This window comes from Sinohyriopsis cumingii, chromosome 3 (assembly GCF_028554795.1).
Source record: "Sinohyriopsis cumingii isolate HCF-2022 chromosome 3, ASM2855479v2, whole genome shotgun sequence".
Taxonomy (NCBI): domain Eukaryota; kingdom Metazoa; phylum Mollusca; class Bivalvia; order Unionida; family Unionidae; genus Sinohyriopsis; species Sinohyriopsis cumingii.
Window position 1 is genome coordinate 145,163,954 of NC_142963.1, and position 15,294 is coordinate 145,179,247.

Genomic DNA, 15,294 nt, shown 5'->3' on the forward strand with positions numbered 1-15,294 from the left:
CCTTCTCAGTTATTTTACTGAGCAATTTAGCAGTCCCCAATCATTGATACTGCACATTAAGTCACACAATCGGTCCACACAATTAGATTTTAATAAGGATTACTGAACCCAGGGACACTAAAGCGGTTCTAACCTGAACTCACTAAAAGTAAACTATGCCATCATGAAATCTCACCAACACGTGACTCTGTGACGTTTGGCCCTAGTAATTGGATAACCATTCAGGCTGAGGACTGTTTTCCCAAGCACCGACTTCCTATAATCAAACAAGTGACCACACAAATCTAAGCAATTCTTGAACTGGAGAGCTATATGCAAGTGCGCATACTCCAAACTTATTATAGTACGATGCGGCTGTATCAGTACAAGAGGTCACGTAATATGAGCAAAGTACACCATTTTTAGTGATAATGACCAACACTCAGTCATCTACTCTCCAATAATAATAATAATAATAATAATGAGGACTTTGTATAGCGCCTAATCTTTAGAAGCTCTAAGAGCTTTACAACATTAGACAACACATGTAACATAAAAAACATAACGATATTATTACCCAAAAACAAAAACATGAAATTAAAAAATATTTTAAAATATATGGTATAAATATTTAAGGTAGAACACATTATTAGGTCTTTAAGTTTGTTCTTGCAGTCGAAATAAGTGTATTTTAAGAGCACTCTGGAATGGGATAACTTTGAATTTGTGTCTAAGTTCAGTGGGCAATTCATTCCACGTTGCTGGGCCCTGGTATGCAAAAGAACGTTGTCCATATGACTTCGTTTTCATAGTGGGAATATTGAGTATACGATTGTCAGAAGAGAAGCGTAAGTATCTTGCTGGTGTGTACACATGGGTGAGGTCGGATAGGTATGTTGGACTACAGTCCGACAGTGAAACGTAGCACAGAGAACAACTTCTGTGTTTGATTCTGGACCGAATGGATAGCGAGTGTAGGGTACAGAGCAGCGGGGAGGTGTGCTCTGATCGTGTACTCTAAGTATGATCCGACCAGCTGTGTTTTGAGCTTTTGAAGTTTCTCAAGTAGATATTGAGATGAACCAGACAGAATTAAGTTGCAATAGTGCAGTCTTGAAAGTAGTAATGAACGTACAAGTGTTTAAGTGGAAATGAACTGAAGATATTTGCGAATGGAGCTGATGCGTCTCAGCTCAGGATATGCAGCCTTGCATATGCTCAATGACATGTTGGTGCAATGTGAGAGTACTGTCCAGAGTGACACCTAGGTTTCGTACTGACTGTGTGAATTTAATGTTGGTGTTGCTGATATTTATTGTTTGAGGTAAAGGCTGTGACTGATAAAGTCTTTGTGATGTGATCAGAATGTCCACAGTTTTATTATCATTCATCTGCAGCTTGTTCCATGTCATCCTTGATTTCACATCAGCAATGCGCCTCTCTACACCTTGAATGGCAGCATCAACTTCAGTTGGGTGGCTAGCTTTGTATATTTGCGTGTCATCAGCGTACAATTGGTGAGACACTGGGTGATGATCTATGACATCTGAGAGCGGCTGAGTGTATATAATGAAGAACACACTCCTGTGGAACACCACAATATAGATCAACTGGACTGGAGTGTATACCATTTGCAGACACAATTTGTGTCATGTTGACCAAGTAGGACCTGAACCACAGTCAGGCTGTATTATGAATGCTAAATACATGCTGTAGATTATGAAGTAATATATCATGGTCTATTGTGTCAAATGCTGCAGACAAATCACGGAAAGTGAGGACTGTAATCTTTCCGCTACCCAAGACAGAGTGAATGTCATTAACTACTTTTAGAAGAGTAGTTTCAGTACTGTAGCAAGGGCGATATGCAGATTGTACATGGCTAAGAGGACCTTTTGAATTCAGATGAGATACAAGCTGGGATAGAAAAACCTTTTCTAAGATTTTTTATATGAATGGGAGATTAGAAACTGGGCGACAGTTCTTTAAATCGTTATGGTCGAGTGTTGGTTTCTGCAGCAGAGGCTTTACAATGGCAGTTTTGAAAATTGATGGAGAGATGTATTAATAACATGAGTTAGTGATGGCAATACTGGATCTAAGACTCAAGCAGCAGTGATGTTGGAATTGGATCAAGTTCACGCGACTTTGGAGCACTCTTCATCACGAATGTACGTACTAAATCCATAGAGACAGGTTCAAATGCTGTTAATGGTTGCCGCTCAAATTCTGTATCCCAACTATATGGTGACGACGAGTCAATTAAAATTGTGAAATTTGCAAACAGGTCCGAAAGGTCGACTAGAGAGGAAGTTGTTGGAATGGGTGTACATTTGTTCCTTGACATTAGCTTGTTAGTAATCTCGAAGAGCTCTTCGCAGCTGGAACTTTTCATGATCTTATTAGTGTAGTGGGCTGATTTCGCTGCATGGAATATGTTTGTGACGTTCTTCTTAGCGTCTTCATAGATTTGCTCATGAATAGTGAGTCTGGAGGAAAGTAAAATCCTCTAAGCTTTACAGCGGTCTCTTTTAGCAGTGCGAAGCTGGTCCCTAACATTGCTGTACCATGGATAACACTTTTGAATTGATACTCTGCACTTGTTGGCTGGGGCGTGTTTGTCGAGCAACGAACACAGGCAGTTATCGAGTTGTTCTGCTGTAGGAGGTAGGCAAGTTGTTAGGTTTGCTTGGATGTCTTGCATTAGTTTGGTTCTATTTATCATACGGAGGTTTCTCTTAGTAGCAAATAAAGGTGGAGAGTTAGGGACTAAGACGTAAAGATGGCACATAATGCCAGGGTGATCTGATGCAATCTCGTGGGATACCAGGGAGGAACGTAGAATATTATCATCCGGTCTATGAAGAATCTAGTCTAAAATGTGACCATGTTTATGTTTGGGTCGGTTAACCGACTCTTTGAGGTTGAAAACATTAATAGAATCTCGGAGTTTTGATGTGTTTGGGTTTCCTGGACAGGCAAAGTGAAAGTTGAAATCTCCAAGAATAATCAGGTTGCCACCTTTCGAATTTCCATACTCCAAGAGATTCGGAACCTGCTCCAAAAGGAGAGATTCAATCAGCTTGTTTTTTCTACTACGAGGAGGGCGGTACAGGCAGAAAAAATGGACTGATCTTTGTTCCAGTGTAAGTGTGGTTTGGACTAGTTCAAACGATGTGTGGTAGAAATTGAAAGTTGTGGTGTGGTTAAGACGTTTGATCATGGAGTTCTTTGTGATCAGCAATTCCACCTCCGCGAGAGTGGCGGGGGAACGACTTGATGGAGTAACTGGTGTGTGTTAGATCCGCGCACTTGGGCTCATCGCCTGATGTTTCAGCCATGTTTCGGTCAGGAAAAAGACGTCTGTATTCTGATTGTTGATAAAATTAACTATTTCTTTGCTCTTTTCCGATGGTCCTACTGATTGGGCATTGAATAATGCAATACGCAGAGGTATCTCTTGGACTGTTAACACAAAGGTTGAGAATTTAATAGGAATTTGAATTAAGTTATCTAAATTAAAGGTCGAATTTTTAAATAGTTGAACCGGAAAGGGCATAAGGGAGATAACTGGAATTCTTTGTCCTGTTCTACGCCGCCCAGCTTTGAAACAACGTTTCTTTTTTCGCTTCTGTTTACATTTAGGTAATGATGAATGTAGTCCCAGTTCGTTTAATCTAGAGCACAATGTAGTGTGGAGAGCCAAGGGGTGGTCATTTAAGGCAATTAATGAGGGTCTATCATAGCATAAATGGGTTGACTGGCGAGTATCACATGATGGCGGTTTGTTCAACAACAAAGGAAGTTGTAGCAGTGGAGCAAGACAGCTGAGAAAAAGTCTAATTGTTCTCGTTTCCAAAACAAGGAGATGAAAAAACACATACGAACTGAACAGCCAATTCATGATAAACACAATAACGTAAACGAAGACAGGCAACAAGCACATATATCATGAAAAAACAGCACAAAAATAGCCGGTTAAGCGATAACGGCCATCTTGTACTTACCACTCCAACACTCCGTACTTACAATCCACCACACCTTTTTGAACGACTAACATATAGTTATCTACTAACCAAGGGATAGGAGAGCTCACACATACACAAACATAATATCACACACAAAAGAAGGAGTGCTCACACATACACAAACATATTATCACACTCAAAGGAAGGAGTGCTCACACATACACAAACATATTAGCACATATTTAGGGTTAGGTTTTAATTGTTAATAGACTTACACAAACAGACATGAACACAATAGTTTGGCAATGACTGAATAATATTTCTGTTCGGAGAGATGTGGGTCGCCCTGAAAAGGGCCTTTGGGCTGGTTAACCAAAAATGGTTAACACAGATGAGTAGATATTTGGGGCACGTGGGGGACATGGGACTTCCCATTGAAAATTATGGAAAGGATTTATAGGGACAATGGGACATTTACAAGGGAGGATGCACTAAGGGGACATTGAGAGCTGAACATAGGAATAGCACGGGGGGGGGGGGGGGGGGGGCACTGGGAATTTACCATGAGAATGGCACTTTGGGCACTAGGGGTCAATCGGACTTAACATTGAAAAGCAGGGGGTAAAAAGATGTATATGGACAATGGGAAGTTTAACATGGGTGACATCACGAGGTTTATAGGAACAAAACTGTGTTTAGGGACAGAAGAGTTTGATAGGGACCAAAGGGTTTATGGGGACAAACAAAACATAGACAAACAATCGTTTACCTATACAAAGCAAAGACAAACAAAATTAGCAAGAGTAGAAGAGTATATCTTTTGAAAGTAAGTGAGTGGCTATAAAAAGAGCCGTTGGAGTTTGTAGACCAAAACCAGTTGATATACGTGTGTGAGTCTCTCTTCCGATGGCACGTACGGGGGCCTACCAAAGTGGATTTTATTTTAACCTATATTTCGTTGTTTTGCTTTACATGTATGTTTAATATATGATCTATATTTATACATATTTCAGTCTGTATTTCCCTCTGAACTCAGTACTGTCAGCTTGCAGATATGATCCGTCATTTTTTTTCCCCTTCTTTGGTCGGTCAATCTCTTTCTAATTGGTGATCTCTTTGGAGTCTTTCCTGTTTTGGATTCTGGTTCTCTTACAGACCTTACTTTTGTTTCCGGTGTTGTTGGGCTAAATGGTATTTGCGCTTTATACCCGTCAAATTTGTTTTTCCTTTCCCCTTTTCGTAGCTTCTTGTGTCAGTTCTTTGTTTCTAGGTAACATTTTTTCTTTTACTTCTGACCTTTGTTTACTTTCCTAATTAACTTCCACGTTCTCATTTCTGCTGTCTGTACCTGTAATGGGTAATTCCTTTTCTAGTGTTTTCGCGCGGCGTCGGTCTTGTATTTCTGTATTCTGTTTCTTCTATGCTTTCCTTGTTTCCCTTATTTCTTTCCACATTCTCGTTTCCGCCCTCTGCACCTTGATTGGGTAATTCTTTTCTGTTGTTTTGGTACATCGTCGGTGTTGTACCTCTTGATTCTGTTTCTTCATGTTGTTCCTGGTCATCGTTCCGCATCGTCGATTGTATTGTTGTAATCCATTGTACTACTTTGGAAACGATTGTTAGTTCTGTCACGTATTTGATTTCTCCAAACATTGCACTGTGATTTTTAAAGGTATTTCAAGAGGTCGGTTCCTCATTCTATTTTTGACTAGCATCATTATTGATGTTGGCTGCTTGATTAAAACCTTTTGTCGAATAATTTCAATGGTTCCGCAAGGCAGGATTGGTTTTGAAGCTAGGGTCGTAGGAGGAAATTTCTGGAGTTCCCCACTCTATTCAGCGTCAGTGCTTGGTCTATCAGATTATGGATTGTGAGGAAAGCTGAAACTTCTTGCATGGTTGGTATGTTTTCCAGTTTCCAGATGTATATATTTCCAGTACATCTTCCTGGAAATGCCCCTCATCATTATCTATCCGTTTGGTAAAGAAATAATTATCTCAGTCACGCATGTTTTTATTCTCTTGTTAAAGTCAAAACCTTCACATAAGAAGAAACAATTATTCACTCATCCAAGAAATAGATCGGGTGAGCGAAGCTCATACTGTACATAAAATGAAAATGCAAATATTGCCTAAATGCACTAAGGCCAATGTTTCATTTACAGTTTGCAGAACTTCTACGATATCAGTTCCAGACGACTCAACCATTGTCCACATTTTGCCACGAGAACAGATGAATCCTCGAGGCGAGCCGTTTGTATTTATAGTCTAAGGCTGGATCGAAACAGATTGATATTTCACCAGTCTAAACGCGCGTTACAAAATTTACTCAGAGCGTGGAGTGTCTCTTCAAATATGAGAACTATGTATGACGTCACATGCAATATATAGGCAAGCTAGCGTCCGTGCTCAGCCAATCGGTGAATCATAGTTGGAACATGGTGATAACTACGAAGACGATTTATAAGGGTGCACCTACGATGAAGACGGGTAAGCAGCTACCAAAATAAACACGGTTATGCTTCCTGAAGAGAATGCTTTAAATTGGGATTTAGACGATTTTCGTATTTTCTTTGCAAGAATTTGTGCCTGCATCAGAGCTTTCATCGCCTTCTCCTTTCTTACCTCAGCTACAGGATTTTAAACAGAAACAGAAAGAAGAATTAAACAACCCTTTGTCATCCAAAAGAAACAGCACAGGGAGGATTTAGAAAACACGAGAGGAAGAAGAGAAAAGAAAGTGCAAAGGAAATAAGATGGACTGTGACAGCCCAGTCTCTACGCTGGCTACCCCTGAGAGGCCATCAGCAGTAGTGATCGCTACCAAATCACCCACAGTAGTAGGTAAAGAAGTAGGACTTGGCCCTGGCAAGAGTATAAGGCAGTTAAAGCTCATTGCGTCCAGTCCAAGAGTTTGTTAAAAACAGACACCCAAGCGTCCTTTTAAGGGCCATCAACATTTCTAAGAAAGAGAGACTAGTCAACGATTGTCAAACCAATTAAAACTTGTACACTTTTTCCCATGGTGATTGAATGAAGGACGTGTAAATAAGATTCTGAGTTTTCCTAGCGGCGGTCATAAACATTACGGCTAAGAATACCTAGTCAAATGCGGATAATTTCAAACCCACAGCAGAGTCAAATTATTGACGCTGAATCATAGAACGAGTTACCTGGTCAACTTTGGTGTGCTGAAAGAAGCTTTGCAATCTGGAGAGGATCAACACTTCAGAGTGACCTACTATCAGCCGCACAAAATTGTACTCCTAACACCTCACGAAATCGCCATTCGCCCATTGGAAAAATTGTATTAAATCGTCTACCAGAAGCGAACTCCATTTCACAACCACTTTACTTTACCGTAGGACACGCCAATATTGCCCCGGTATATAAATGGGAAGATTACCAAGACCGACATCTTATTTACGAAAAGAAATACAGAGCTAGAAAGATGAATCAATTTACACAGTCACAAGTGAACGAGGGATTCAACTTTAGCGGGAAACTCGAGTGCGATGCTGTGCCTTACGATGACATCGGTGCTGTACCCTGTGACATCTTCGATTCTGCACGACATAACAACTTCTCTACCACAGTAGAAAGCAATATTGTGTGTGTAAAACGATACGAATGCGAAAGTAATGCCACCTTGCCTTTTTACTGGCTTTCATAGTCAACGTGATACCGTTTGTCTACCAGCCGAGGGATCTCACCCATGCCTCAATAAACTACTTCGGGTATCACCACCACCTCATCCAAATGCACCTGTCAAAGAAGAATACTCGTTACATGTGGCTTCGCCTGGGTGCTGCGACTTTGAAAGTCGATTCCAAACGTTCAACTGGTTTAACACTGACTATCCGAGATTCAGAAGGTTTTGGATACTACGACTTCTACTTAACAGGTGATAATACTACACAGAATTTCAAAGGAAGGCTTAGAGGTTTAAAACAAAACAAACGTTTACAAGAAGTAGTACTGCGACGAATGGTGTGTGATTGAGTGACTAAAACATTTCAGTTTGACACTAAAGTAAAAAAGGCTATGTGCAAAAAGAACATCTATTAAAGAAAGACATTACTGTGAATAACTAGGTTAGAAGAACACATTCAAAATCTGTATCCGGAGCCGAGTGAACGCATTTATAAAAAGTTTGTCAAATTACAGGCTAAAAGATAACGCAACGTCATTCATCCATTTCTTCTTAAAACTATTTTCCAAAGTATACAAGGACTGATTTTTGGATGATAGATACTACCAATAAACGAGGATACTGGCCAAGACCCTGCGACGACGAGTGGAATAAGACTGATTCTTGGAGGACACTATTTATATCACCAATAGAAACGAGGGTATAAAAGCGTACCACCATACCATGAGCTTTATCAGTAGCGTTGCAACATATTCCGTAGAAGGAAGTCAATGACAGCATTCAGACCTTGGAGGATTACCAAAACCTTTCACAAGAACCTTTTCCCATTACTTTTGGACGCCATGTGGTGTGTGTGTGTTAGTGACTACTTTTCTGTCCTTTCGTTTGCCATCAGACTCCATGCGGACTATTTACGAACAGTTCCTGCAAAAGTATCTTCACCTTTTCAACTTAATAGTTACGAACAGTTTCTGCAAAAACATCATGGCCATTTTAAGCTTATGTTTATGAACAGTATCTGCAAAAACATCATGGCTGCTGCTTTAAATGTGCACACTTTATCGACCGTGGATGCTTACGAAGATGTGAGTGTAGCTTGTGACCTACACCCCAACTGAAACAATGTACGCGACTGGAAAAATGTTGGTTTACCTCCCAATCCTAATCTGACCGAGATGTCACAGTTCCAACACTAATTAGAGTCATTGTCATCGAGGGGTCTCGCCGATTTGTCAGAAACGGAAAAATCGCCATAGTACGGTAAAATCTTGCAATGTCTTTAACTCCTTCGCCAAAAATCTTTAGACGAAACAGCTAAACTGACTCTGAAAGATTTCAAGGCCATGATGAAAAGCCAATCATCACCACCACCAGTGACTAAGACAGACGCGGCCACATGGATGCCAGATAAAGAAGACGCGAGAGAAGTCTTTAAAATGCCGTAGGCTCCCAATTCTAGTAAGAATTCAGCGTCCCCGTTGACTCTTCCTCCTCCCAACGAGAAGATCGTGCTCCCAAAACTCAGCTGCAAAGTGTACTGTTACCCCACGTGCAACGAAGGTAACAAAAACAAGCCACGTACACGCTGGACAAACCAATTTGACAAAAATGTTCCGGAAGACGAAGTGGAGTGTATAAATCATCAACTGCAGGCCGATTTTGCCAATGTCTCTCATTTGACCACATACAATTGCGGCTACAAATATTTTTTTATGCTAGCGACGTCTTTTCCGTAATTTGCCTGTGTCGTGCCTTTAACTTCCAAAACGAGCTTCGAGTTAGTCTGAGCCTGAAAACTGGTTTTCAAACAACGCGGTTGTCACCATCTCCGATGGCAAACAAACAAAGGCACTAAATTTATGAACCAAGCTTTCCAAAATGAATTGCAGAAAGTGGACATCCATTCCTTTTGCCATAGAAAATCCCGAAACCAAAGCTGGCATCTTGGAACGTTTTCAACGTGCTTTAAAAGAACTCAAGAGGAAATATTTTACGCATCAGCACACACTCAAGTACATCTAGGTTTAAACGCGTTTAGTCAAAACTGACAAGCAATCTTACCATCGGAGCAACGGATGCGCCCCCGAACAAGTGACCGCCAACAACGAAGTTGTCGTGCTTGAGCGTTTGTTTGGAACGTCCCCTACTGCCCCCAAGAAACGTGGCCTCTTAACGAATGGAAATTGGGTGCGCATTGGAAAACTCAAACACACCTGGAAATGGTTATTTACGAAACTGGACCACCGAATCGTTTTGTGTCATTGGACGAATGCGTGGACACCATCCTCCGGTCTATAAATTGAAAGATATGAAAGGTGAAGTGTTAAAAAGAACTTTCTACCTGTCCGCGTTGTTGTAACCAATAAGTGACCAAAACGAAGTGTACGACATCGAAAGATTTCTTAATCGAAAAAATATTAACTTGATTTCGGACAAGATCAAGTCCGACAAACAAAGTTACATTACAATAGCATATAATTAAATTTTTAAAAATTAAAGTCTAACAGAGCTCATAAACACGTTGCGAGAAAAATTAGTAAAGAAAGAACAGCCGGAGAACTAGTCATGTCTGATTATTAGAGAAATTAACGCACCGAGATTCTTGTGCATGTTCCAGGTCAGAATGACGATGCAATAATCAAAATGTGTAGAATTGTATCCCATCTCGTCGTTGACTAGTCAGATAAATCAGCCCCACCCACCCCGAAATCTGTGCTGATACTGATGGATGATATAATCTCATCTGTTTATTAAAATTTGCAAGTTTGCTCCATGCAAATCTTTCCAGAACAAACCTGCGTACAGTTTGGACACGTACTTTTGATTTCACTCCTGACCAAGGCAGCGACGAAGGACATTTTTACCCTATAAAATCCGGTAAATCTATACGAACCTCATTTTCAGATGTACGTTATCTTGTATGCAAAAGGAAATACGCTGAAAATCAACAACTTGAGAGAAGTGATTGTAGACTATCAGAAGCTATGGAAAAATACATACCTTCTTTGGAATGCAGGACCTTTTTGCAGATGGGAGAAGCGGATATATTTGAACCAAAAAAACAGGAAAATGAAATGCTACAAAAGAAAACGACAAAGAGTAGAGATGGCCAGAACAAGAAAAAAATTTAGTCTCCTGTTTTGATAAACACGTGGCTCAAAAAAAGATTACAGCTCTGACCCACGAACATTGTGGATGTCAAAGCTATCATCCCAGTCAGATTCAACATGATAAACCAAGATGAGCCAAGAGGAAAAATTGTAAGAGTATGTGGATGACGCTTGCGACCTCATTTCGGAAGAGAAAGTGTTGCTTGAGTGGTATAAAGGCATGAGTGAATATTCCTCCCCTCCACTGACTTCTCCGGAGATCTGAGAACGGTAAGAAGAGGAATTTCCACCAAAGACTGAGAACATGGTGAAATAGCTGGAGGGAACAGAAGAAGAAACTCATCGATCCTTTTCAGGGCCACTTATTTGCCTCGAAAAGATATACTCTCTACTCTTGCCAAAATATTTTGTCTTATAAGTATTTGTTTGTTTGATTGTGTATGTTTTGTTTGTCCCCATAAACCCTTTTGTCCTTTTAAAACTCTTCTGTCCTAATAAACTCTTTTGTTCCTATAAACCCCATGTCACCCATGTTAAATTTTCCATCGAGGCAAATGAGTGAAAAGAAAGAATCTCTTTTGTTTCAAATTCTAGTGGCAGCGGGCAGGATGGTCGAGTAGTCTAAGCATTAATCGTCTTTTTATGTTGAGTAGTTGTGGGGTGAATGTCATGAAAAGTATCTATGTTGAGTAATTGTGGGATAAATAGCATGAATATTCTCTTTTTGTTGAATCCGTCTGGGATCAATAGCACGAATAATCTTTACATGTTGAGTGGGTGTGGGATGAATAGTCTTTTTGTGTTGAATAGGCGTGGGATGAATAGCATGAATAGTCTTTTTTATGTCGAGTTGGCGTGGGATGAATAGCATGAATAGTCTATATGTTGAGTTGGTGTGGGATGAATAGTATGAATAGTCTTTTTTATGTCGAGTTGGCGTGGGATGAATAGCATGAATAGTCTCTATGCTGAGTTGGTGTGGGATGAATAGCATGAATAGTCTTTTTATGTCGAGTTGGTGTGGGATGAATAGCATGAATAGTCTCTATGCTGAGTAGATATTGGATGAATAACATAAATAATATCTTTATGTTGAGTACGTAAGAATAGCATGAATAGGTTAGTGTTAGGACTGGTCAGCCTGGTGTCAGGATAATGTGACTGGTTGGGACATCATGCTATATGTCTGCGACATGATGCCCCAATGCTAGAAATCACTATAAACTGCCTCACCGCAGACACCTGAGAAATTGTTAAAGCTACGTTAAAAATACACACACACACACACACACACACACACACACTGTAATAAACATGCACAAATGATTGTTGAGTGTTTCATATGTTTCAAGGATCACCTTGAACTCTGATATACGTGCAACTATATTTAATACAGCGCTATACATCGTCCCTGATACAAGAAGTACTACAATGGATTTATTATTTGTTTGTACTCCTGCTCCAATCCCTTTCATAAAATTATCTCCGCCCATGCCTGCTTGCACGAATGCCCACCTGTTTGGTTTATCTGTCAAAAATCATATAAAACATCAATTTCACTCGATTATTCGTGTATTAGCATATCTGATTTGCCAATATCTTGCCGTGGAATCCAAATATTTGCATTTTTCTATGCAATATGAATGAATATAACGTTTATTTATATGGTGCATTTTTTACTACACTGTTTGGTACTATGTCGCCATTGAACATTCCTATGTACACCTTAGATGTGGAATGGTGCTACTTACACTCTGATAGAAGTATTCAATATTAATTCTGCCTGGTTTAGAGCATTCTTTTCTACTTTATAATCTATTACACAAGAGATATATCCGATACTTTTCAAATATGGTTTACGTAGGTATTATTGACGCCCTTCACTTAATAAAGTGTTATCGCGGAGAAGCCTGTTAGGGGGAGAGATAGGGTGTTGTTATGGAGCTTTTCTTATAATTACTACGTGTCACGATGAGAGAGGGGGGAAGGAGGTTCCCTTTGAAAGTTGTTTTTTATATAGTTTCCTTGAGGTTTATTTTTTTTTCCTTTTCTTTTCTGATGAGCTATGCACATTTCTGATGCGACACTGTTTATATCCCGTAATCAGTGCGGGTATTGAACATGAAAGATGTCAACCATTCAAGAGGAAAATTATTAAATTTTCAAAAACAGCTTCTTGTTCTAGTGTAAACATAGTCAGTCTTCGTATGTTTACAGAGTGTAGCACTCGCCCCTTTAATATAAGCACAAATACCCTTAAAGAGATAACCAATATTTGACTTCATTGACTGTGTATTCTCGCGCTAGCAGCTTGTCACCAGAGTATTTGTATTCCTTTCATTTTCAAGGAAACAATTACTGTATATATGTCAATCATACTGTACCCTCTGATATTCATAATCTCTGTCCAGATAGATAGATAGATACATAGATACATAGATAGACACCCAACTGACCAGTAAACTTAAGATATCAACACACTGATTGAGCCAATGAGGTACTACTGCATCCTACTGTATCTACTAAGAAAACCGTTCTACTTTAATTTTATAAATGACATTTACTAGAGCTGCTAGCCAATAAGTAATGTTGCTAGCTTTGAATAGACGGCAGCATTAGAACCTAAATTAAAAAAATAATATGTTTATCAGGTGCTCTTGATTTGTGCGTTGGATTTCAAAGGAAACAAGTGTGTTATGTATATTTGATTTAATTATATCTGATTTCATTGTTTGTAAGTTTTAAAATCTTTTATTTTTCATTATATGTCAAAATAATGTAGTTCTGTTTCCGGAACTCATACTTTTCCATAAATAGTGTGACTTTAACCGTTCATTTTAGTACACACCAGGTGTTGACCTGGATCCTGACCTTGATGCAAAGTTAGCAGTAGCCACATAAATAAGTTCTATTTTTAATTTAAAATGATTGGTTGTTGTCGAGGTCATGATGGGACTACGTTGTTTAAGATTTAAACAATTTGTTTTAAAAAATTTATTTCTTGGAGTAAAACGTTTGGTTTTCGTCAGGGTTATGTTAGGCGTACGTGATATAAACACGATCACGTGACCTCCCTTTCGATTTCGCAACTTGGGGATTTTCGAAACTGCGTTTCAGAATACCAAACCGATGCAGCGTTTGTGTTTTGTTTTGTCTTTTTTTTACGCAGATTTAACAGTTCAAGTCAAATCGCTGCAGTGTAGCAGTTTATAGCAACTTCTAGCACTGGAGCATTATGCCACAAACATATGGCATCATGTCCCACCCCGTGATATTATCTTGACACCAGGCCGACTAGTCCTAACACTAAGCCCTTAGTGCTGAGCGCCCATCGAGGTAGCTAATAGTAAAATTTTCATAAGTCTCGGCCGGGGTTCGAACCCGCGTCCTTTCGCATCCGAGGTTGATGTTCTAACCACTTAGGACACCGGAGCAGTCTACCGATACTTATCTCGACTCTTGATATAGTCAGCCTTCTTTGTTAGATGCAATAACCGCTGACCTACTTCGCAGGTTTATATATAACAACGAGCGAAAAGTGTTATCTCTGGACCCAACAGTATGAAGTTAAAATAGATATGGAGAAAGATCATGCGTAATAAACAACTTTTCATTCGCCCCCTACTGAGATTTGAACCTTGGTTTGCGTGGTATGGCATGCATCGAATTGCCTGCATGAACCAACCCCAATTCCTACTCTGCTTGGTTCACATACCCACAATTTATGGAACATTGAATATGAGCATTTGTGCAAAGTTTACACATTTGTGCGGCAACCCAGTAATTAACTCTCATCGAAATATACAGTCACTCGGGATTCCTCTAACATGCTGGTGCGTACAGACAAGGCGATTGGTGCCATAACCGGCAGATCCGGGTTCTAATCTCAATTAAGGCCAAATATAACTGACTGAACTTGTACGATAGTATTATTTCTCCACAGAAAACACTTTCCATTCTTTCCTGTGTATATTTATAACATTCTGTATTACTAGTAACCGCTTTGCGCATTGATTGGTCACAGGAATCCGGAGTGGCTGTATACTTAGGTGAAAGTCACTTACTAGTTCTCCATGCCAGTGTCTGCTACACGTAAATACCTATATCCGCGACAAGGTTCTTTCCTATTTGGGAGTATGTGAGCTTGGTGCAGGCAGGCAAGGTGATGTCTGTTATAATCCGTGACCCGGATTCGAATCTCAATATAGGACGAATTAAAAATTCTCTAACATCTCTCTCTCTCTCTCTCTCTCTCTCTCTCTCTCTCTCTCTCTCTCTCTCACACCAGCCCAACATGGCACCAGAAAAAAACTAAAATTAATTGTTCCTGATAAAATTGAATGGATTATATTACCATTTCGATCTGTGTATAAGAGTATTTTGATTTGGAATGATGGCAACACTGGCATTTTCCCCACCATTTTAGCTTTTAATATTGTTTTTTTTTAAGCTTCACATTTTGTAGGAATGGGGGGGACCATAATAGTTTTAGTGCTTAGGACCCTTAATCCAGCACTGCTGTCAAACTGGTGTCGGTATCTACCATTGCGAAAAATGTTTCTTTTAGATCCGTAATCATGTAACG